Below are 24,932 nucleotides of genomic sequence, written 5' to 3' on the forward strand. Positions count from 1 at the left end.
TCCAATTTCATTCTTTTGAGTTGGTACTTGCTTTATTTTCACTAGTATCCCATGACTAATCAGCATCAAAAACAATACTACGACGCTCTGCTCACCAAAACTCAAACTTTCTCTGGCCTCAATATGGACAGTTTTCAGTGACAGTGCTTTCATTGCTGATTTAGCGTTTGCATTTGATGGCCGGGTGCGGTGGCTCACGCCTCTAATCCCAGCACTTTGGGAGGCCGAGGCGGGCAGATCACGAGGTCAGGAGATTGAGACCATCCTGACTAACATGGTGAAACCCTGTCTTAACTAAAAAAATACAAAAAATTAGCCGGGCGTGTTGGTGGGCGCCTGTAGTCCCAGCTACTCGGGAGGCTGAGGCAGGAGAATGGCGTGAACCAGGGAGGTGGAGCTTGCAGTGAGAGCCCAGATCGTGCCACTGCACTCCAGCCTGGGCAGCAGAGCGAGACTCTTGTCTCAAAAAAAAAAAAAAAAAAAAAAAAAAAAAAAAAAAAAAAGGTTTTGCATTTGATCATGCAGTGTCAGAGCTGAAAGACAATTTATAGATTAGACCAGTTTCTTCAAGTGAGCAAGAGGAGCCCTGAAAGGTACAGGAGCTTGTCACAGGTCACTGCTCACACCTAGAACCTGCACGTGAAGCCAGGTCCCTCAGTTTACAGTGGGTGCTTTTAATATTTTAATCAATACTGTCATTTTAACAACTAAACTATAAGTTGTAAATCTGAACTATAGTTTAAGCATAAAATATTTAATATATTTGTCCCTCTCCTTTTTCATGCTTGAGTTCCTGAATAAACTTCAGAGTTAACCTATCCTTGTGGAGTAACTGCTTTAATAATTTGCAAATAATAATAAGGGAAAAATAAAGTCCTTAATTTTAAAGAGCTACATTATTGCTAAGGCTCTACTGTTCTCTCAGCATTGAGGAAACAACTTCTCATCCCAAATGATATAGAGAGATTTTTCAAGGAGGATTTGATGATGGCATTAATGAATTTGTAGCCTACTTTGAATCTGGTCTTTAAATAATAGTCACTTTCTTGCCCTCTGTAGCCTTCCCTGGAAAATAGTTGCTTTGAGTTAAAAGTAATTGTTTTTAATCTTTTTCATGTTGGGAAAGATACCCTTAGTGATGTTTTAAGACTTGTGTTCTGAACAAGGAGAAAAATAAATACTTCCTTTTCTTGTTTTCCATGTATCAACTTTTGTGTAAAATCTGTAACCTTACCCAATGTCAAATTTACCAAGATTTCATGTAGCTTATCTTCTGTAGAAAGGCAAAGAAAATTCTGGTGACATAAACATTGCTCACAAACTTTCTTGCTTTCTTATGCCAGTTTGGCTATTGTTATTGTTAAGAAAATATGCTGATCAACAACTAATAAAATATGAACAGGCTTCCTGTGTTTTTAGTTCTAAAATTATTTCTTTAAAATATTATCACTTTAAAGTAAATAAAAGATAAACCAACTGGAAAAAAGAAAGTATATAATAGATTATTATTTGCAGTTAGAAAGAATATCAAGGATCACCTAATCCAGCTATAACTGCGACTCAGAGAGTTGAAATTACATACCCAGGGTCACATGATTAGTACCAGATCTAGATGTAGAATTTTAGTTGTTTGATTCTTAATTTAAGAATTTCTCACAATGGCATTCCATTAAAAGACATGCACAGAGATTTCGGCTCATGCTGCTGAAATAATAACAGGATAACCATGACCACAGAATTATGCACATTTAGATATCAACTCCTTCAATCCTTCCATCTTAGAAATGATGAAACTGAAGCCCCTTGCTTTTCATCCTGCCTCCTCGAGAAGTCGAAGTGCAGTATCAGAGCTTCACTGTCATAGAAAACCATGTGATAGAAGAGGGAGAGGAGAGGAGAGGAAGGAGCTCAGCACGGAGGAATATTTATTATCTGCCTGCTGAAAGCTGAGTTTAGAGCAACAGTATTTTGCAAATGCTCATGTTTCCCTCCTATATGTCAGGAGAAGGGAAGCCAGGGCCGTTTCCAACATTGTTCCTTGAAGAGTTGTGGCATGCTGTTACGTAAAACAAACCCAGACAATGGAAGGGATGCCAGCAAACAGTCTTACCACACTTAGTCAACTGTCCTCCAGGGAGAGACTGACAGTGTCTCTCTGCTTCCAGCAGTGAAAGAATGCCACTTGCGGAATGTGGGTTGAATGACCCAGATGAGAATCTGAGCTGAAATCAATACACCTCCTCACTGTATCTCAGCCAGAAAAGAGAACTGGGGAAAACTTAAGCAGAAGAGACGTTTGGCTTGGCATGTAGCCACCTTCTGTGATCTCCAGGAAAGGGAGGGTATTCAGGAAATTGGGCCAGCAGGTAAAAGAAAAGAGGAGTTTCCCTTCTTCTGAATAATTTGAAGTAAAAGCATGATAAATACTGAATTTATATATCAGGCGTGCTTTGCATTTCTCTGGGAAATGGTCTCTTGATACTCTCTGTCCCATGTGACCAAAGATCTGCTTTCCACTTCCTACATAACTTCACACAGGGCACCTGCCAGACCATTTACTCTGAGCAGCACTCTGTGCTCTCACTACGTCCACGTGGCTTTCAGAACAAATCTGGATTCACACCCTGACTCTGGTTCTTACTAAGTGTATGACTTTAAGTTACTGAAATCCTTGGATCGTCAGTTTCTTCATGTCTCTGCTCAAACCTTTTGTGTTGCATTCCCTCCCTTTGACTGATCTGATAGAAAGCGTAATATACTAGGTGTCTAATGATTGCCTTTCTTGGGCATTTGCATTTTTAGGGGATTCCTGAAGATACAATGTTGTGAATTCAGGAGACAACATATTTAATAATGGGGTTTTGGTATCATGGTGCATAGGAGGATGGGATCATATCTATAGCCCTCAAATTCATTGTCATTCATTCATTCATTGAAAAAACAGAATCTCTAATCTGCCCTAAAGACCCAAACTCAGTGATGCTCACATATTGAGATATGAGTTTCCAGTGATGGTTGAACTATGTTATAAGTAAAGATACCCCAAATTTTATAATCTTACAAAAATCTTAGATTTAGTCATATACTAGAGCATACCATATAGGTGATTAGATGAAGAAAACAAACTAGAACAAATAAACTTAGAATGATCTTAGGTTTTTTTTTTCTAGCATACTTTTAATTTTGGGGAAAAGCCATTAGTCACAAATATCTAAAGTATAGGCACTAGTGACAAGATGATTTTCATGAAAAAAACTACATTTATATTCAAAACACAAAGGTTTTCCAGTGTGCAGAGATTTAATAACTTTGCTTTAAAAATTCTTAACAAGAGTTATGAGCTTCTGGCAATCCTGCTATCTTCATCTCCATTACTTATGTGTCTGTACTTAAGACTTTTTTTATCTTTCTTTTCATCCTTAAGAGTGCTACGGTTGAATTCTAATGATGGTAGGTTTGCAGAGGTAATGGTGCCTGGAAATTACCTCTGGAATTTTCTAACTGTAAATTTTAAAATGTTCAGGATGATTAACTACTATGGGAAATTAAATGAACTTATAACAACCAGAGTTTGTTGACTGTTGGCTTATGTTGACTGCTATCAGCCACTCCCAGTGGTAGGAAATGTAGATACAGGATAAACAAGAGAGTTCCAGACTGAAAAGTACCTTGTGTGTACAATGAGAGACTTCAGGTAAACAAGCAATTCAAAGCATGGTTATAACTGCCATGAACAAGGACAATAAGCATATTTTCAGAAATTGCCACATCACAACGTAATGATAAAGGACAAACAAGAGTTTTCAAGTGAAGAACATTTCAGGCAGAGGAAACAAGTGAAAAGTCCCTCGGGCATGTGGAAGCTGGGCTTATTTGAAAAACTACAAACAGTTCATGTGGCTGTAACGTTGACTACGAGAATTAGGTGAAGGGGAAGGCGGAGAAAGATGGGCTCGAAGAACTGGGTATGAAGTTTCATGTATGTCATGCTAAGGTATTTGAAATTACTTCTGGGGACAATGTGAAGCATTTCTTAGGCCATCTACCACCATTGGTGTGCAGAGGGAAACCTCATGCTAGGATAACATCTGCGTTTCCCAAAGTTTTAACTCTATCTGAAGATGTCAAGTGGAGTCTCACACTTCATATAATTCCATCCCCCTACAATAGAGGTCAAAAGTGAGTTCACACACTATTCTAGGACAATGATTTCCATAGGCTTTTCCATTTATCAGAGATCCACTTGTGGGTGGAGCACTGGATTGCACGCTGTGATAAACATCCAATCCTCTGGAATGCCTTTCCTCGTCTGTAGGGGTGAAGATGAAACCACAAGTATGACTTCTTCATTCATACTCTCAATAGTTGCACCAACACTAGCTGACTTGAATCTATTATGTCTAATCTTAGTATGAAATGTCATTACCCCCTCATTTCTTGAAGATTTTAACTATTGGCACTATCACATACTCCACACCTTTTGTATTAATTCTTGAGGTTTCAAAAATATGACCCACAAATCCTGTCTTCTAAGTTTCTTACATTTCTCTGCATCGATGGTATATGAGGTTGACCTCGATACTATTTCATTCACCCTCTTCAATGACATACTCAAGACATTACTATTTTTAAATTAATAACTGTAACCTTTCCATAATGTCTATTTCATGAATCTTACTGTGGAACAACATCTCTTATTTGTTTCTGATTAAGCCCCTCTTATACTCTTATGCTTTAGCATTCCAAATCTTTTTACTTTATGGAGACCTTTAGTCTCTTGATTCTATGACCTTACAACCCTGCCTCATCCCCTCAGTGGTCACTCCTTCCTTATTCTGCATGAGTTCTTTCGTTGATCATTACAACCACTCCCTCAGTTCCTTTGTCTTGCATTATGTTCATCTGACCAAACCACCACTTTGATTAAACCAAAGTTTTCTTCTGCTTTATGCTTACTCTCAACCAACCTGAACTTCTTGCTGTTCTTTAGACAATCGACGTGTCTTCTCGCCTTAATAACTTTTCAATACTTAACAAGTAGAGTTTAAAACTGGGAATCCTAACTATCAAAAATGGCACAGGACATCAAACTTTATGCATCATGCCTTAAAGTGAAGCTGCTATCTACATTTGCCTTGAGACTTCAGTGATATATCACCCAAAGTCTTGGTGGGAGATAACTTAGTCGCTAGAAGCCAGACACTCTTTGATCATATTTCATGATACCATTTTAAAAGTATTTTAAAATCAGACACTAACAACAGAAAGGATAGATGAGCAAACAACAGAGTAAAAATGAATATCCAGAAGATTAAAAAGAATGCTTGCACCAAAGAGAGTTTGCTCAACGATTCAACTGGGAATAAATAAATATAAATACTGGAAATTAAGAGAAAAAAATAGGCAATAGATTTCTCTAGTTGTTTCTCTACCAGAAAGTGAAAGTTTCTGTTTTCTTGGAATATAGCACATTTGTCCCAGGGTTTTATTTTCTTATTTATTTTGAGACTGCTCTGATGTGTAGGTAATGCCCTTTCATGGTGACTTGTGAGATTCCTTGCATCATTTTGCAGAAGCATATTTCAATTCTTCCATTTATTAGCTATTAGGAATATTTAGAAAGGGCTGGGAATAACAGACCAGATCTCTAGCACTGTGTGTCATGCAGCACATTAAGAAATAGCACTTTTTTGAGAAATGCAGATTTTCAAGTCTTGCCTAGGTGGAGGGATGCTTTTTCTTCACTCCTCATGTTTCCTTCCCTTGAAGAAACTCCATTAGAACAACGCTACCAGCCTCTCTCTGTCTGTCCTTTAACTCTACCCTGGAGGAGAAAAAAAAACCTGGATGTGCATCGCCCCATTCCTTCCTATTCCTTTTTCTTGGGAGGGCTCTCTAAAGGGCATACCTATTCTATTCTGTTTTTCCAGGGGCGAGTAACACTGATTCTGCTAGATAGATAATTCTAGTTCTGGGATTTAATATTATAAAGCAATTTCTCTCATAGGTATAAACAAAATGTTTCAATATCATGAATATCAATAACAAAGATGATGCTTTGGTCACTTTCTACTCACTTTATTGGTTGTATTTTTCTATTGTTTTACAACATGGGAGGCAAGAAGATGGTGTTGCCAATTGAACTCTTAAACAAAAACATTCACAATCACTTGAAAACCCTTGGTCATTCTGCCATATTAGCCTTTATTTATACTAGTATACTGGCCTAAATGCCCCCTTTTTCTCTTTAGCTAACTGAAATTTCACAATAAGACCCAGCTCAACCACTTTCTCTTTGAGGAAACTTCTATGTTTCCTCACACCTCTTAGGCCCTCTCCTGATCATTGCTTTAACCCTAGTTATTCCTCACCTTGATTCATCATTCCTTGCTGCATTTTGCTTATATGAATAAAAGAGAATCATTTTTTCTCCCAGATTTCCTGATGACCAATCATTTGAAGATGTTGCATCTATAGTTATAATTATTTTCAATGTTTCACACACATACAAAAGCATTAACACAGTGGTTACGGACACATCCTTTGGAGGTAGACAGGCCCATTTACAAGTCTCGGCTTTGCTACACACTATGTGACCCACTGGTAAATTTCCTAACTTCTCTAAATCTGTTTCTCTCCTGTAGAATAATAATAAAACAAGTCCTCACAGTTACTATAATGATCAATTGAGTAATGCTATAAAATACTTAGCTCAGCTCCTGACACATAGCAAATACCCAGTGAAAAGAAGCTACCATCAGTCTTTATAAATATACATGTGTTTATATGTAAACAGACACACACTTACATAAGTATGTTACTTTTTCTTTTTGCTATAACTCCCAAGACAGGTTGAGCTCAACTAAAGTTTTTTATTTGTTTTGAGAATACATAATTATTTTTTTTGGTTAATGTCCATCAAGTTCCACAAGAAAATTTATTTAAATATAGATGTGTGGTATGACAATACCATCTGATCATACAAAAATAATTAGATAAAATAATAATCATTAGATAAAGAAAAGTTTCATATGCATAGAACATTATTAGAGTCCAATGAAGATGATTATATCTTATCCATGACTAATTCCAAACAAATACATCTTTGACTTTTAATGTTGCAAGTGTGAAGAAACAGAAATTAGAAAAAAAATAATATCAGGAGGATGATTTTCAGATTTTATTGATAGAAAACAAATAGTATCTATTTCTTCTATTTCTTCTTTTTTCTCAAATACGATTAGTTAACTCTTTGTAGAATATTAAGACATTTAATTAGTCATCTTTTAATTGTGATTAAGCCCTTTGTTTTCAAATATACAATGATTTTCATGTTGAATATATTCTAAGGTATTTTCACTCTGGTACTTTCTTGACTGTGCCAAAAGTTACTTCCCAGATACATACTGCAAGATATTATAGCATTGATTTTTAAATGTCTAAATTTTAGAGATATTAAAAAGAAAAATTAACGTAAACTTTAAAATCAACAAAATAAAGTAATTTTAATGTTTTCTTTCCTTTCCTTTCCTTCCTTCCTTTTTTATTTTCTTACTTGCCTGACAAAGTCTTTTACTATTATGTCAGGTTTTAATGGGCTCAAAACTCATGCTCTATCTTTTCCGTTCTGAAATCGTTTGTATAAGAATAATATTTTATTTTAATGTTTAAATATATTTACTGATGAAGTTATTTATCTAGAGATGTCTTTGTGAAAGTCTTTCTTTTTGGCTCTCATTGATCTTTTATTTTTTTCTCTCTTTTTAAAATGACCGTTCAAGACAATTGAAATATAATGGGCTGTCTGTCATGAAGGTAAACAAGCATTAAATAATCTGAACTATAAAACAGACTATCCCTGAATGTCTCTACACTGGTGATGAAAGCCTTCAATAATACATGTGGCAAATGGATTATGTAGATTATCTGTTCTCTCTTTTAATATACTCAGTGGAAGTAAATTCTATAATCATTTAATTTTTTAAATGGCTTCAGTTATTTTTGTCTGTTTTGAAATTTGTGTATGTGTGTTTTCATTTGTCTAGTTTGTTTATTTTTGGTTTGTTTTGATTTGCTTTTAATAGGCACAACACTGCAGCAGAGGCCTAACTCATAGTTATTAGGGTATAGGTTCTATGAATTGCATTTAAGTAGTCAACTTCCTCCCTAAGTTTAGCCAACTCAACTTTTATTTTGGTTCTAAATAATTTAAAATTAGTTCAAGTTACATAAATATATATCTCGCCAAATTTTAAAGTAAGCATTTATTTTTATGTGTTTGTGTGTATTCTAGAGGAATTAAGAAATATATATCTGAAACTCTTCCAATTTCACAAATTTTCTTATGTTTCTTACGTAATTTAAAGTTAAGATTGTTTTTAAACCTGACTTTTGCCATCAGTGACACTAAGACATTGGAAAGTTAATGACAGCACTAATTTATTTATGCATGCACAGTTTCTATATGACCCTGTGACTGCTAGCTATTCTACATTTTATAGATACAGAAATTCAAATGCCTTAAGTTACATTAAACGATAATCCCTTGATCTTAAGGGGACACATTGATGCTCTTTCTGTTCTGTCCACTTCACTATCAAACCCAATTTCTCCCTATTTGCAAGATTCATTTCAAATGCTTCCATTTCATGATCTTTCTTCTAGTTACCTCCTTCAATTCCAGAATGTCTTTAAAAAGCACCTACTGTGTGCTAGGCACTAAGCTAGTTGCTAAGGAGATAACAATAAAATGGGATGTTCGTGGCATTGTATCTAGAATCGTTCTTATGAAGGAGAAACCCTCTTATCAAATACAAAAAGAGCTTGTACTAGGTCCGTTGGTGAAAAGGAATCTTTTATAAGTTACTAATGAATATAATTTATAGAATGTTTCAAAATGCATTTTAATTAAAAATCTACAAAATGTACACTTTGTCCACCATTAAAAAAAAAATAGATCCAAAGCTCTTTTGCTTTGAGCTAGAGTCTGCCAACTGGTTGTCAAGGTGTCATCATTCATATACAAATCACATTCAAATTCATCAATTTTAAAAAGATCAAGTGTAAAAATTCTTTCTAATATGCGCTGTTTTATAAGCATTTGCAAATAATTAGCTCACACCTAATTATATGGCGTTATGTAACATTTAAATTGCATCATTGCAATAATAGTCCAACATTCATTAACAGGTTTGGGCAGAAACACAACTGACTCTGGATAAATATTAAACTCAGCAGAAGTATGTGGACATGCGATGGAATGACTCATGAGCATTTAGCGTTCAAATTGCCACAGTCATTCATCCATACTTTTGACAGAGGGAGGTTTCAGTAAAAAGCATAGTGCTTCTACAGTTTTATAATGATTCACATGAATAGGTAAGACTTTAAACTTATTAACACGGGAATCCTTGCCTTGTATAACTTTGAACCTGATATCCCTTGATACAGTGTTTTATATACAATATGTGCTCAGCAAATACTAAACAAATAATGAACAATGTTTCTAATTGAGTAATAGCTTGGTTAAAGAGAGCAATGCTGGCTTTTACTACCAGGTTTTAATGAGAATTCTTAATCTAAACTGACTAGTTCTCTTCTTGTATAACGCAGTTTAAATGGTCCTGTAAAGTTCTATAGTACTTTGCAATTGCAGAGTCATTTTCATATACTTTAATCTCATTTAATAATTGCAAGGATCCTATAAGGTCAGATAAATTGAATATTTATTTTCTATTTATAGGCACGTAAAGTGTGGCTAAGGTAGATTAGAAACTGCCTAAGTTCATGCAGCTTGCAGAGGTGTCATGAGAGCTCACATGCCATCTCTATTATCTGATACTTCATCCCAAATCCTCCCAAGTCTGTCTCTTATGTTGAAGGATGAATGGTCAAGCAAAAGTTATAGTTCTTGAGTCCTAACTGCAACTCTCTAATATCTCCACTGTACAGAGAATTCAAGTAGGCATAACCTCAGGTTCAGACATGAAACTTCAGTGCTAGAGTAATAATTGCAAAAAGAGTTTAATATTCTCTTTGAATGTGATCTATTATATTATATTTTCCTAGGCCTCAGAAAGAACCCCTGAGGGAATGAGGTAAGATGGAAGTGTTGGACACAACATCAAATGACTATCATATCTAGAATTACAGACAGATGACATATGTACGGGTGCAAACGTTGTGCCTGGTACTTCCATGGCCAAAAATTGAATGTAAAAGACAGGGAAAGGCAACTATAAACCATATAGCACCTGAATTAATGTTAACTTGGCACAGCTATGGAAATACCACTTTTGTCACTTTTTGAGGTTTCAGCAAAGGCTCCTCAAGTAAACCCCAGTTATTTCAGTGCAGGGCTGGCAGATGGACGCTGCAGATACATTTCTCCCACCAGCCTCTGTCTGAGAGGCACTAGGCATGGCAAGCATGGGGGCGATCATTCCAAATGCCAGGAAGAGGAGTGGGTGGAAGTAGGCAACTTGCTAAAATAAGCCCCTGGAGTCATCACAATTAAGAACTACAATAGCTCTTAAACAGCATTATGACTGTACCAATACCTTCAAATTATATTCCAAACATATCCTAAGGTATTTTAAGAAGTTAAGGTATATTTAGGATAATGATTTCTTCATTCAGAAAAAATAAAAATGAGAATGACATGCTATTGAAGCCTGTAGGCACTGATGTGCTCAGTTGTAGTAAAAAGCACAGATTTCAGTGTAAGGGTAGGTGCTTCATCAGTCTTAGCATATAGAGATTCATATAAAAATTATTTAATGTTCAGTTACATCTGACTCATTGTCATTTCATTGGACTGTGGACTGATCAAGGAAAATTTACTTTCTTGAACCCTATTTGGGAACATGGGAGGCCCAGAATAAATAATCAAGAAACTTACCTCTAAAAGGAGGTAGTGATCATATATCTACTTCAAAGTTCTAAAGAGAATTATGATATACTATAAACAAAGTGCTATGGGCAGTTTGTTGCACACAGTAGTTTTCAACAAACAAAATACACTAATAACTTATTACAACATTGGGTAACTATGGAATCTTGAAGTAAACAGCAATTATCCGGAGAGAAATTTGGGAAGTTGAAAATAGGTTCTCAGTTTTCAGGAGGAAATAAGCATTTGTTTATCTCAGCCCCAGACAGAACAGAGACTAGCGCTAACGCAGAGTTTTGTAATTCTCCTTGTGTCCCTACATACAGGCAAGAGAACGCATTGAATGTTTTAATATGAAAGGATAAGTCTCTTAAATATTTCTCTATATCTCTCTGTGGAGTCTAATTTCAAATTGTTTTTCATCCTACATTTCTTATCTGAAAGTTTAATTTTCAATTCCCAAATGAGTTAAAGGACTGTATTTAACTGGGTCCAGCATTCTCAAATGCCCCTGGGGACTTCACAATGGTCTAATGCTACAGGTCCCTTTTTCACTTTAGGTTAAACTGCATTAATCTTAGGGACCATCCCAATACCGCCTTCCTCTGGCTTCCTCTAAGTGAGGCATTCTTTATCCTTTTATTTCCACATTTAGCCTTCATCTTTTAATAGCAATTTTCCACCAAAGTGACAGAAAAGTCAGAATTTTGCCTTTTGTGTTGCTTTAATAACACCGTTGATTGTTATCAGCTTGTCATCCTTCTTAAGTGCCAATGACAAAATCTGAACACAGGAACCCAGGAGTGAGAAGCAGGAACTTGACTCACAATCTCAGTCTTGCTTCTTGTGGAATTGGGAGAAATGATTCATTTATTTCATGTGTCAATTTGCTTACTGGCATATATATACACACACACACACATATATATGCATATGTGTATATATGCATATATATATATAGAGAGAGAGAGAGTTTTGCTCAAATATATTCACATGTTCATAAGTTTACCTGGGACTTAAAGCCAGATCTTCTCACCTCTAGCCTAGTTTTGCTATTATAGCACCTATGTAATTATACCCAGAGTTTTCCTTTGAGACATAGATAATATGTCCAGTTATGGGAAGCATTTTAAATGTCCTTGATTAAGTTACACCTGTTACTGCCTCATTCTTGTTTTTATATAAAGAAAACTAGGCATATTAGGTTAGAGTTAATTATCAAAACTCTATGGCCATTAATTGCAGTCAATAAAACTTATCAGGCTGTTACAGTATATAATTGGCATGAGTACCCTGAAAATACATGTTTTTATCATGTTTATTACAGATACACATGCACACACACACACACACAGCATTGGAACTTCTGTGAATATCAATAGTTGTTGTTTTTTTTTTTCCCCCTTGATAAAACTACTATGGATGGCAGAAAAAGATTTGAGGAGAAAAAAATACACAAAACTGCTATACCAAATCACCATTACCTACAAATAAGACTTGACAAAAATTCTGGGGCTGACTTCTCAAATCAGCTACTGACTCAGGATTTGAATCTAAAATTCAAAAACCTGCAAAAATTTGTTGCAGGTTTACAGTTTTAGTGAAGTGCTTAGCACGGTGTCTTTCATATGTGAAATGCCCAACAACGGTCTGCTTTAGTATCTGCGTCATCATCATCATCATTATCATCATCATATCATTACCAACACTACTTATCTGTGCATATATTAACAGTGGCAGATTTTTAGGACCAAAATATCTCTTAGTACTCAATTATTCAACGTCAACCAATGAAATGGCAATTCTGTTTTGTACTAATTCAGTCTTGGGTAGAGGACAGAACAGTTGCTTGGGGTTCCCTATGCTTGTTAATTAGCTTTAGTTCTACTAATAACTGGCCATATGGCAATGTTTTAAATTATTGTTAGCACTATGCTTCATGTACTTTATCTATAAAATAGAGGAACATAATTTAAGAATGCTTCATAAAAGAAAAGGTTAAATCATAGCTCGATTGTTAAGATTAAATACAGGAAAGCGTTTTAAAAGTTGGTGGAAACTACTCTTTTTGACAATATATTCCTCTTACACAGGACTGTTAGGGACATCAAGGATATTTTTCCATGCAAAAAATAATAACAATCAAGACAATCTGAACTTTACATTATTTTGTGGCCATTCTTTATTAAATCATGTTCAATTACTTCCTCCTACTGACAAGGGGATGATTCTGGTTTATCATTTCTTAGAAGTTACCACTGGCTAATAACTGTAACATCGAATTTAGTACAGGACCAATATTTTGGACTTATAATTAATAAAGCTGTCTCAGCAGTACAACAAAGAAAATTTTGCTTATGTTTATAAAATGTGACAGTTCCCATCACCCTACAATCATTTTCATGTTAATATCATGTGTTCTCACCTGCTCTTCTGAAACCAATTTTACATAAATTAGAAATCATGCTATAGGTCACTGACAGAGTGAGACAGGCTTGACCCAAAACAGTCTCTTTTTGAGAAGATAATTCTCAGACAGACATTTTCATGCCTGGGCTGTATTTTCTCTGTGAGCACGGTATCCCTTTCTGTTATTAAAAGTAACTTATCCTGACACATGATCTTGAGATCGGAACAGAAACTAAAACTGGCAAATCACGAGCCTGGGACTCTGTTCCCCATTCACATGATTAGGAATTCCTTTCAACCTCTTTAAGAAGATGGGATCTTTGTCAAAGTTACGGTCTCATACTGCAGAATTAAATGTCACAGAGTATTGCCTGCCCTACTGCTTCTAGAGAAGACTTCATGAGAACTGGTGACTGGCCCCTCTGACATGGCCAGGTAGGCGAGTCGTGTGTAGTATAAAGGATTATACTATTGTTAATTGTTGGTGATGGTTTTGTAGTCCAGATATTTGCTTCCCCTTTCTACAAAGTCCATCCCTATAGAGGCCTTCCCTGGTGTCCCTTTGTGTGAAAGCATTGTGCATCATATTCCATGGACATCAGACTTATTCATGGGATTTGCTTTGGTCAGTAGAATGTGAGTCGAAATCACTTAAGACCCGCAAAGCAGAGGCTTTAAGGACCATTTTACTCTTCTATCATTTCCCCTTTGGCTCATGAGAATGATATGCCACAGAATAAAGAAACACAGGAGGGAGAACAATTGAGATTGTTCTTACTTTAAACCACTGAGATTTTGAGGGTTATTTGCTACCATAGCATTGTCTAGATTAAGCTGACCAATACAGACTGATTCTACCATACTTACATGCAATCAGCTTAAGATAAATAGATGAAGGATAGTTTAGATAGATAGATAGATGCCAAAACAATAACAGGAACATAAATCATAAATTACACACTAGATAAAGAAATAGGGCCAAGAGTAAGTCTTTCTGGAAACACACACACACACACACACACACACACACACACCCCTTGGTGTTTAATTCATAATTGGAATCAGACTGTCAGTCAGGAAAGATGAGTGCCTATTCAGTAACTTACACCATGATATTGCACAAAGTTCCCACCCTCTCTGTCAATTTTACTACAAGGTTGGTTGTACCTGGTAATTTCTTCTGCAAAATGAGCATCACATTATAGAATGGCTGTGAAAAATGAATGAGCTGATGTATACGAAGTGCTTCACAATGTTAGCACATATTATTATTATTATCATTATTACTATTATTGTAGAGGTAGTAGTGTCATTATTATTTTGAGTGCTGATTCACAGGACTATACAAGTTCAGCCAATTTATACAATTAAGATATTAAAAACAAAATAATAAGCTAATAAATTAAGGTCCTTTTATGCACTCTTGATTGCAAGTCTTCTTCCTGTTTGAAGACCTGAGTATCTATTCCTTCCTCTCTGAAAGCCATGTCACAGCCACTGTCCTACCTTCACCCCATCCCTAATTTCTCATTCACATAAATTCAGTTAGCATCTGCCCTTGCTCCTCCCATTCACAGCAGGTCTATGTTTTCATGCTGAATTCACTTTATCAGACCTTAGCTAGCTTATCAACCATCTCTATGGCAACACCCTGGTCCCCTTCTCTCACCTAAGATCTCCACATGTGACAGACAAAGTAGATCTGTTAATTTCTGAATGGGACATAACAAGAAAACATGACAAAAGTTTTGTTAGGAATTCTGGGGGACATAGAGAACGCAAATACCCACCAGATGTTTGCTTCATAACAGAGATGCTAAATACCAGGAAATATGACAGTGTTTTATGAGTGAAGTAGACCTGCAAAATCAGTCTAGTCTGGTTTTTATTTGTTTTGAGGTGAAGAAATTGCAGGTTCAAAGAGAAAATGACTTCCTTAAGGTCATTCAGCTACGAATACCACAACAAAAATGGAAACCTTTAAATAGGAATCATAGGGTATGTAAAGTTCTATATGCAGCTGCCTCATTTCATCAAAGCAAGTAAAGAATAGGATTTTATTGCAGAACATTAACTACACAGATCTTCAGAAAACTACAAAAGGACACAGTATCAATTTGATTGACAATGCAAGACTGCTAATGTGCAAGAAAATGGCAACAAAGCAAAATGGCAACAAAGCAAAAAACAGCAACAAAGCTTTTAGCTACTTACACGTGAGTTGAAAAAGAAACTAAATGACAGTGAAGACTACAGGCACAGATGTCCATATATAGAACTTCCCAATTTTATTTTTATTCAAAATCCATCTTCCATGAAAGTGGAAGTAGAGATAAACTGAATGAACTTAAAATTGCTTATGTTAGATATTTATGATACATAAGCCCAGTTGCAGAATGTCAAAAGGAGGTGAGACCTAGATTGACAAGATTCTGGTACTTCTTTGCAATTCGCCTAATATTTATATTCAGGCAAACTTTGATTGAGTCATGCTTTTAGCATTCATTTTTTAGAGTGTCATTTTGTGATAGAAAAATCCTCTTTGCCCTTTAATCTTTTTATTTATTTATTTATTTATTTATTTATTTATTTTTGAGACTGAATTATGCTCTTGTTGCCTAGGCTGGGGTGCAAATGGCCCAATCTCAGCTCACCACAACCTCTGCCTCCTGGGTTCAAGGGATTCTTCTGCCTCAACCTCCTGTTATCTTTTATTTTAAAAGATAAAATGATATTCTTCATCTCTACAGATACATATGCGATCTCATTTTGAGATTAATTATCTTTAATTTTCCCCATTTTTATAGTGATACACATACACATTGCTTTACAAAATATGAAAACAGTAGCTCAAGAAGAAAACATAACTCCAAAAACAGGAAATAGGACAGGGAGTAGTAGAGACTTTGGTAAACTGGAGATTGTATCACCCACATGTTGAGACAGGTGACAATTCAGCTCTACATAAATGCTTTTACATGGGAATGAGGGCTTTCGCAGATGTTTAAGATATAAAAATCTTTAAATTTCCCATAAAAATTCTCAGTTGTTTAATATTAGCTGAGAAATAAAATAAAATTTAACTCTGCCCATCCTAAAGCCCCATGCCACAGGCAGGAGTCAAATAATTCGGAAGCTCTGACAATTCGGAAGCTCTGACTTTACCTCTTTGGAGTGATTTCCCTGTAAGTGAAATTACACCTGGGCTTGGTCTTTAAGATTCAGCCCTAAAATTTTATTTTTGTACCAATCCTACTTCACTCTTAGTCACTAATACTGGTAACAGGAAACCACCCACAAGGAAAAGTGATCATTAGGCGATTGTAATTGGTGTCCATGATTGCATTACCTCTTTAACAAGGAACCATTACACAGTTCCTGAATTGCACATTGTCTTTTATAGTACATAGCTCTTCACCACTTAGCAATGAACAGTAGATGTAATGTTGAAAGTACATCAGTGGTACATGGTGCTATTAGTCATGTGAGTATAGGCAGATTACAAATTATGTTTGGAAACTAATCCAGTAAACTCACTTGTCTAAACTGAAGCTTTCATCTTTGAGTCTTGTCAGCAATATAACTTATTTATTGTACTCCAGTGTTTCTAAAGAAAGATATCTTATAAAGCTGCTAGAGAAGTGCTTATGGGCAAAGCAATTAGGTTTATAGTGGGCATGGAAGAAGAACTAATTTTAAGAGAATAGATCTTTTTAGTTTATCTTCTTGTCATCATTGTGGAACATGGTGTACTGCAAAGAGTAGTTAATTTTGGAGTGGATAAATTGGAAAACAGAGAAATGTGAAAAATTAGACATCTATGATGTGTTTTCTATGTTAACTGTAAAGCACTGTCAATTTCTTGAACAGCAGAGATATCCATATATAAAAACAAACCAGGCTGGGCACGGTGGCTCACACCTGTAATCCCAGCACTTTGGGAGGCCTAGGCAGGTGAATCACGTGCGACTGGGAGCTCGAGAGCAACTTGGCCAACATGGCAAAACCCCGTCTCTACTAAAAATACAAAAATTAGCCAGGCATAGTGGCGTGCACCTGTAATCCCAGCTACTTGGGAGGCTGAGGCACGAACCTGGGAGGTGGAGGTTGCATGAGCCATGATCTCACCACTGCACTCCAGGCTGGGTGACAGAGTGAGACTCTGTCTCAAAATAATAATAATAATATTAAAATAAAATAAAATAAAAGCAAACAAAAAAGTGACATTGTAAACCATGTTTAACATAATGGTCAATCCTTTTTCCTTGGGTTTTACTGTCTGTTTCTGTTTTGCTGGATGTACTACTAAAATTAGATGTTCTTAATCTCTTAAATGAAATATATTACATGAGTGGCAGGTGAAAATGGCAAATAAACTCTGCAGGCCCTAGTCTGTATGCCCAGCAAATTCTTTTCTAGAATGTTGTGCGACACAATGTTGTGGCCTTCATAAAAATTTCCTTTTAAAGAAAAGAAGGTAAAATATTTTAAAAAGAATACATTACTTTCCTCATTGCTATTTGCTGCCCATTTCCAGTCTGTCATGTGCTTAAAAGTGCATATCTGCAATGCTGAATAGCATTATTTTCTGAAACTGCAAGACTAAGATGAATAAATCATTCGCTTACGTCAAATAGGGTAAAAGCAATCTTCAATTAGTTTACATGTAGAGTATCATCTCTAAAGGCTCAGTCTTCATCCTCTCACATTTTTGCATTTTCAAAAAAAATTTCTTTCAAATTTATTTTGGGGCAGTAGCTGTTTAGGAGAGATCTGTTAGTTATATCAGTCACACTGATGTAAATTTCTCTTAAATGTAGCAAAATAGGATTTTCAGTTGAGTTAGAAAATATCAACAACTTGGATTAAAAAAATGATTTTTTGATCTGGTTGCTTTTGATAGACTGACAAAATATTAATTTTAAAATTTATTATAATAGTAGTCATGTAAACCATTTATTATATATTCTCTCAAATGGATTTTTTTTTTCCAAAGAACAAGTTTTCACAAATGCACTGGATTCAACAATTTTTTAGTTAAAGCCAGATTTGAATGCTCATGTGCAGATCCACTTAACTAGTGACTAGTACTGACCACTTAACTAGTAAATAATACTATCTTCTAAGTGGTAAATAACTTTAATGAAAAATGAAAGGATATAATTGCTAAATTAAGTTTCTCACTTGATACTTTTGTTATATCTAAACATAATTGCTATTCCTACAGGTTAACATACTGTTGATTCATATATATGGCTACCATATTAAGTGCTAATACTTCATTGTTGCATGTCTCTGTAAAAGTAGCTGTTATCAAGCTTAGGAATAGTTTTTATTTTAATTCATCTCTTTATAGAGTAAAAATTCTGGATCTGAATAAATAGCTCTATCCATTGAATATCCTTGAACAAATAACTTAGCCCATCTAAACTTTAGTTTCCTCATCTATCAAATGGAAAAATAATATCTTTCTCAGAAGCTTTTGTGAGAAATAAAATACCATTGTGTGTATTGCATAGATACTAGAAAGTCATAAAATCCATTGTCTCTTCCCAACTCAAAACTGAGCTACATTTCCCACCCCCATTTTATCTCTACAGGAATATGCAACTAGTTCTTGCCAATAGAACAGAAGCAGAAATGACATGTGTCACCTTGAAACCAGATAATTTTCCTTTGATTTCACAAAACTTCTCTATGCCATCTGCCTCCACCCCTTAAAAACTATCTCCATGCTAGATAGTGTGAACACAACCTTGGAATTTAAAATCCAAATGTGTGATTTTTAACATAACATATGAATATTCCAGGATCACAATGGAAACAAAATAGGTTATCATTTTTGGTTAACATTTTTGTTTAATGTGTGTAATAACATATCACTAAGAACAAAATAGAGGGGGAGAACTGCTTCCTCTAAATTAAAAATCCCAAGGAATTTGCTTTTGTATTTGTTTTGAAATTTTATTGAAAACTTGATCAAGGAAAAACATTCTAGAAAAATATTCATTTATAAAGAAAGTGGCTCTTACATTAGGACATTGACAGTGTAACCTTGGTTATATCAGGGATTATGAATAAATGCTGAGGACAAGAACTTTAGAGAAGCATCTAATCAAATGCATTCCTTTTATAGATAAGTAACTTTCATCCCAGGGAGGGAAAGTGACTTCCCCATGGCTGCTCTAGGCCCAGCTCTATTTACAAAATTCATACACTTTTCTCTCCTGAGAGCAAAGCTAACTTTCTAAATTGAAGCTTAAAAATAAAATTAAAATCTATTACTGTGCAATCATCCACTGGTTTATTTTAAGATATTACGCTGCTTCAAGTAGTTTGAAAAATTTAGTATTGACTAAAATAGGCTCACAACTCACTGAGATGCAGGAGTAACAAGAGATTGTAGGATTGGTGCTGTAGTTGTTTATTTCTCTTTTTTCATTTAGTATTTTTTTTTTCATTTAGTTTTTGTTGTTGTTGTTGTTTTTCCCTTTCAACCTCTTCAATTTAAAAAGTACCATTAACTCGTACTTTTTTTTACCTTCCTTTTCTTCTGCCAAACTAGATCATCTAAATGATGAGTCAAGTTTTACGCATGTCTCCTTAGTTTACCAAGGACATTTAAATTAAAACAGCCTAAAAGGTGGAAGCTATTGTTCTCTATTTGAGGAAGGATTTTATTCATATGTAAATATTGATGTAGGCAGAAAAGGCTGGACTTGAGCTTGGTATTAAATAATAAAATAAATAGGAACAGAGACTTTGGGATAGGTGTAATATAGCAAGAAAACCTCAGGGAAGGGAACAGTATGATGGGATAATGATGCATAGCATTTAAAGATACAGAATATGGATATTTTAGAAATCAGGCAACAAGCATGAACTTCATCCATGGAGCTGGTGTTTCGAGATTGTGATCTGCATGTCACTGGCAGAAAGGAAGATAAATTTAGTGGTATACAGATTTTTCATTTTCCCAGTTATATATTCCTTGTGATAAAAATCAGGAAAATATAACTAGATCATGGAATCTAAGAAGAAAGTGGGATTAAAAACAACAAAAACAGAAAATAATTTACATAGTTATGCCAAAAATAGTTATGAAGATGTTTCATGAAACCCTGATGTTTCGGATGCATTGCTAAAGACAATATGAGTTAGTGGTATTCTCACTTGGGAGAAATGTGGTATATTTCTTTGTGATTCATTATGATGGCACAAGGATCCCAGCAATGTACGTTTCCTGTAAGAAACCCATTTGTCCACTTTTCTAGCCCACATCTCAGGATGACAACAGAGAAGAAAAAAGAGTCAAAAATTATGGATAGAATTTGATGAGCTAGCCGTGGCAACATGACAAAAAGAGTAAACTCTTCCAGTTTAGAGTACACAATGAGCAATGGAAAACATAGATAATAGCATTCTCCATTATGTATTTCATTGATGAATGATATACTGTTGTATCAATGTAATTGTCACAAGTGATTAATACAACAATTATCTATAATCACCTCTAAGTCAGACACCAGGTTAATAGTCCATGGTGACTACCACACCGGTGACTGGCTTAGAGGTGATTTAAAAGTTTCTGTTGTGAAGCTTAAGTAGTGGAGGAAGGGGTCAGAGACTGAAGGGTAAAACAAGTGCCCAAGCAACACAAGGCAGAAATCATGTTTTCTTAAGGTCGGTGACAATGCTCTTGGAGGAGTTAATGGAATAATAATGATAGTGATAATAATAGTAATATTGTTGCCTTCCATTTGCCAAGCTCTTCCCATTTGTCAGGCACATTTTTAATGCAGTATGTTTCTTAATTCTTGGAACAACCCTGTGGATACTGGTGATATTGGGCTCAGATATATTAAATGATTTATATAAAGTCACACCACTAGTAAGTGGCAAAGCTGGTGCTGAAACCTGAGCTGTCTGACTCCAGTGGTGAACATTCTTAAAAACTGCTTCAAGTTGTTTTGGTATTAAGATCAGTGAAGGCACTGTTGAAGAGATGCCATTGATTTAAGCCTTAAAGTCATAGAGATGAGATGGTAGTGATGCATTAAGAAGCCATTCAAAACAGAAAGAGATTGAGATTCAATGTGAGTGTAAGACTGGTTAAACACAGAAAAGTATTCACAGATTGGTTCTTTCACAAGCTAGGAAATTATAGAAAACAAGGCTGGAAAGTTCCTGCGACCAGGTTCTTACATACTAGAAACAATAGCTTGCGCTCAATTGAACCTACCGAATTATTGAGACATGAGGAAGGGATATATCAGGGGCTCACTGGGCCATGATGGGAGTCAAATAGTGTTGTGATTAAGAGCATGAATCTCAGAGCAGACGACTTTGAGTTTCTGTCCCAGTACTTGAACTTGATCCCTGCAGGTAAATGAACCCCTCAAAGTCTCAATTTCCTCATCTGCAGTGATACCATCAGTGTTAACAGTAAATGTAACTATGGTTATGAGAAAGCAGATCATTTACACATAGTGCTTGCTGTGGTGCATGTAGTTAGTGCTTAGTAAGTGCTAGCTTTTACAATTAAGGTGAAAAGCATACACTGGAGATGAGAGAGAAATTGACAGCAGGCACATAACTTAATAAGCTACTGACACATTCCAGATGAGAGCAGACAGAATCATGAACTAGGACAGTGGCAATGGCAACTGAAAAGAGGACAGTTACACAAGATATTTCAGAAGCATAAGTGCCTTCATGATTCATTAGATGTGGGAGGCAGAGACATGACTCTGAGTGTTCACGCTTGGCTCACTGGGGCAATGGTTGTTCTCTCCCAGATATAGAACAATCAGGAAGGAATTACAGTTTGAAGAAGAAATCATGGATCCAGAATCTGTTCTAGCATATTGACAACCAATTAAAAATATTCTTCAAATCTTATCGACCTACCTCAGGGGAAATATTTTTCTCAACTGTAGTACAGATAAAACTAGTATTAAAAGAGATGATTCAGGTGGTGGATGCAAGGACTCTCACATAGCATTAAATTTCCTGGTGAGTAAATTCTCTCCTGTGAAATTCTTCTTCTATTATTCTGTTTACATCAAAGAGAATGTTTTGATTTAGTGCTAACTGCTGTTTACTCAAGCTCTAATATCCTTTTCTCTGTCTTTCTCTCGTTTTCAACATATTCAAAGTCTAGGGAACACAAATATATGCACTTAAAGTGTAAGAGTATTCACTTGTTTTTAAATCATATTTTTATATCACTTATATTTTTGTTAAATGTTCTGGCTTTCCAATTATGGTCCTTGTATTAACTTTCCTTTGAAAAATTAATTTCATTTAAAAACGGTGTATCAAGGAATACTATGCAGTCACACAAAATGAGAACATTTTCTTTGCAAGAACATGGATGGAGTTGGAAGCCACTATCCTTATCAAGCTAACACAGGAAAAGAAAACCAAATACCGCATGTTCTCACTTGTAAGTGGGGGCTAAATGATGATAACACATGGACACGTAGAAGGGAACAACAGACACTGGGGCCTTTGGGAAGGTAGAGGTTGGGAGGAGGGAGAGGATCAGGAAAAATAACTAATAGGTACTAGGCTTAATACCTGGGTGATGAAGTAATCCGTACAACAAACCCCCCTGACACAAGTTTGCCTATATAAAAACTTGTACATGTACCCCTGAACCTAAAAGTTAAAACAAATAATAAAATTCATTGTGCATTCAAAAAAAAAAAAAAAAACCCCACACACACATGAATCAATTAAAGAAAAAAAATAGGAATCAGAAGTACAGTCGCTACTTGGATATAACAAAGCTTGAAGGAATAAGGGTTGGAAAATCCTTCACTAAGCTATGTCACAATTTGGCAATATTCTTGTCCAGTTACAAAAGAGGCATTTTAAAGAGAGATACATTTACCACAAGTGTAAAAGAAAGTCACATTATAATTGGCTAAGACTGAGCTCCTGATAATTTCCCAAGAAAGTTGTAAACTTAACTTCCTTGTAGACATTCACTAGTTACAGGGCTATGCTTTGAAGATAAGAATAGCATCAAAAGTCAAGCAAATATCGAGCAAAAACTTCCAATCATTGAAAAATCCACTGTCACAGAAATCAGGCTGCCTTTCATTATCAACATTAATGTTCAATTCAGCCCTTTCTCTTCACGGAGCCCATTGAAATAGTACTACACACAAAATACAAACCAGCGGGGTGAGGAGTGGGAGAGAAGGCCAACTATGGAGGCTATCCACAATATTAGGACGCACAAAGAAGTTAATGAGATCAGTCACATGATGGTACTCAGTGTGAAATGTAGTATCTTTCAATACTGTTTTGCTGTGATTTCCTTAGGAAGATTAATAGCCTTGAGGGACCTTGTTAAGTCTTTTTGCTATGCTTAAAGCAAGTAGATAATTTTCTCCCACAAGTGTCTCTTAATAGATAGTAAATTCCCTAGATCATTCTCCACGCGAGACATTGGGGAGGTGGTAATGTTAGGCTCTGTGATGTAAACTCAACCCTTCTGTCTCCACCATTAGTCCTTCATACCACTCTTGGGCTCAAAACAACTAAACAAGAAACCTTCTAGTCATGAGTTTGTGGGTTCTGTTTTAGAGTGCTGGAATAATTATAGAAATATGAATATACAACAGAACTTAATGGCCAATTTCTCATTCTGGAAGCATGAAGAATTGGAGATTAATTTTACGTGGTGTGTGTGTGTGTGTGTGTGTGTGTGTTTTCTTTCGCAGATGGAAGACTTAAGTTCTAAGGCAATCCTTAACTTTTCCTTTTTGAATCAAATGAAAGATTGTTCTAGGCCGAGCGCAATGGCTCACGCCTGTAATTCCAGCACTTTTGGAGGCCGAAGCAGGAGGATCACGAGGTCGGGAGATCGAGACCATCCTGGCTAACACGGTGAAACACCCTCTCTACTAAAAAAAAAGAATTAGCCAGGCGTGGTGCCGGGCGCCTGTAGTCCCAGTACTCGGGAGGCTGAGGCAGGAGAATGGCGTGAACCCGGGAGGCGGAGCTTGCAGTGAGCCAAAATCGCGCCACTGCACTCCCGCCTGGGTGACAGAGCGAGACTCCTTCTAAAAAAAAAAAAAAAAAAAGATTGTTCTAATACTTGATGGTGATGGTCAGATTTCTTGTGCATAAGGGAACAGAAGGCCATTTTAAAATAATATACTCAAGCATTACTATGACCTTCTTTCAGATTCTTTTTTCCAAATAAAAGAGCCTTTATGAGACATTTGCAAATGCTCAAAACAATGTTACAGTTAGATAATTCTTTGATTTGGAGGATGGTACTTTTGAAAGTAGAATCATAAATTTCCATCTTTGTGTAGGTCCTTTATTTGCTTCTCTCTGTAAAGTAGATGAAGGCCTGATTCCAAATTATTCTACATGCAAAAAATATTTCCTATGAATTCTAGAAAATGATCAGGTGTTTGTGACTAAATCAACATAAAATCGCTCAACTCTTGGAAATATGTTTCAAATAACGTGTTAATAGATGGTAAGCTGAGAACACAATGTCTGTATTTGAAATTTAAACATATATAAATTAACATAATTTTAAAAGGAGTAGTTGGATTAATCTACATAGAGGATGTAAGCAGCATTGTTGAGAGTTGAAACTGGC

The 24,932-nt window shown here is 35.7% G+C and overlaps 1 protein-coding gene across 1 annotated transcript in view; it reads right to left on the bottom strand.

Moving 5' to 3' along the window:
- GABRG2 (gamma-aminobutyric acid type A receptor subunit gamma2) overlaps positions 1 to 24,932 on the bottom strand; it is an 89,760-nt gene that overhangs the window by 26,861 nt on the left and 37,967 nt on the right. The window lies entirely within an intron of this gene.

The sequence above is a fragment of the Chlorocebus sabaeus genome, chromosome 23 (assembly GCF_047675955.1).
Source record: "Chlorocebus sabaeus isolate Y175 chromosome 23, mChlSab1.0.hap1, whole genome shotgun sequence".
Taxonomy (NCBI): domain Eukaryota; kingdom Metazoa; phylum Chordata; class Mammalia; order Primates; family Cercopithecidae; genus Chlorocebus; species Chlorocebus sabaeus.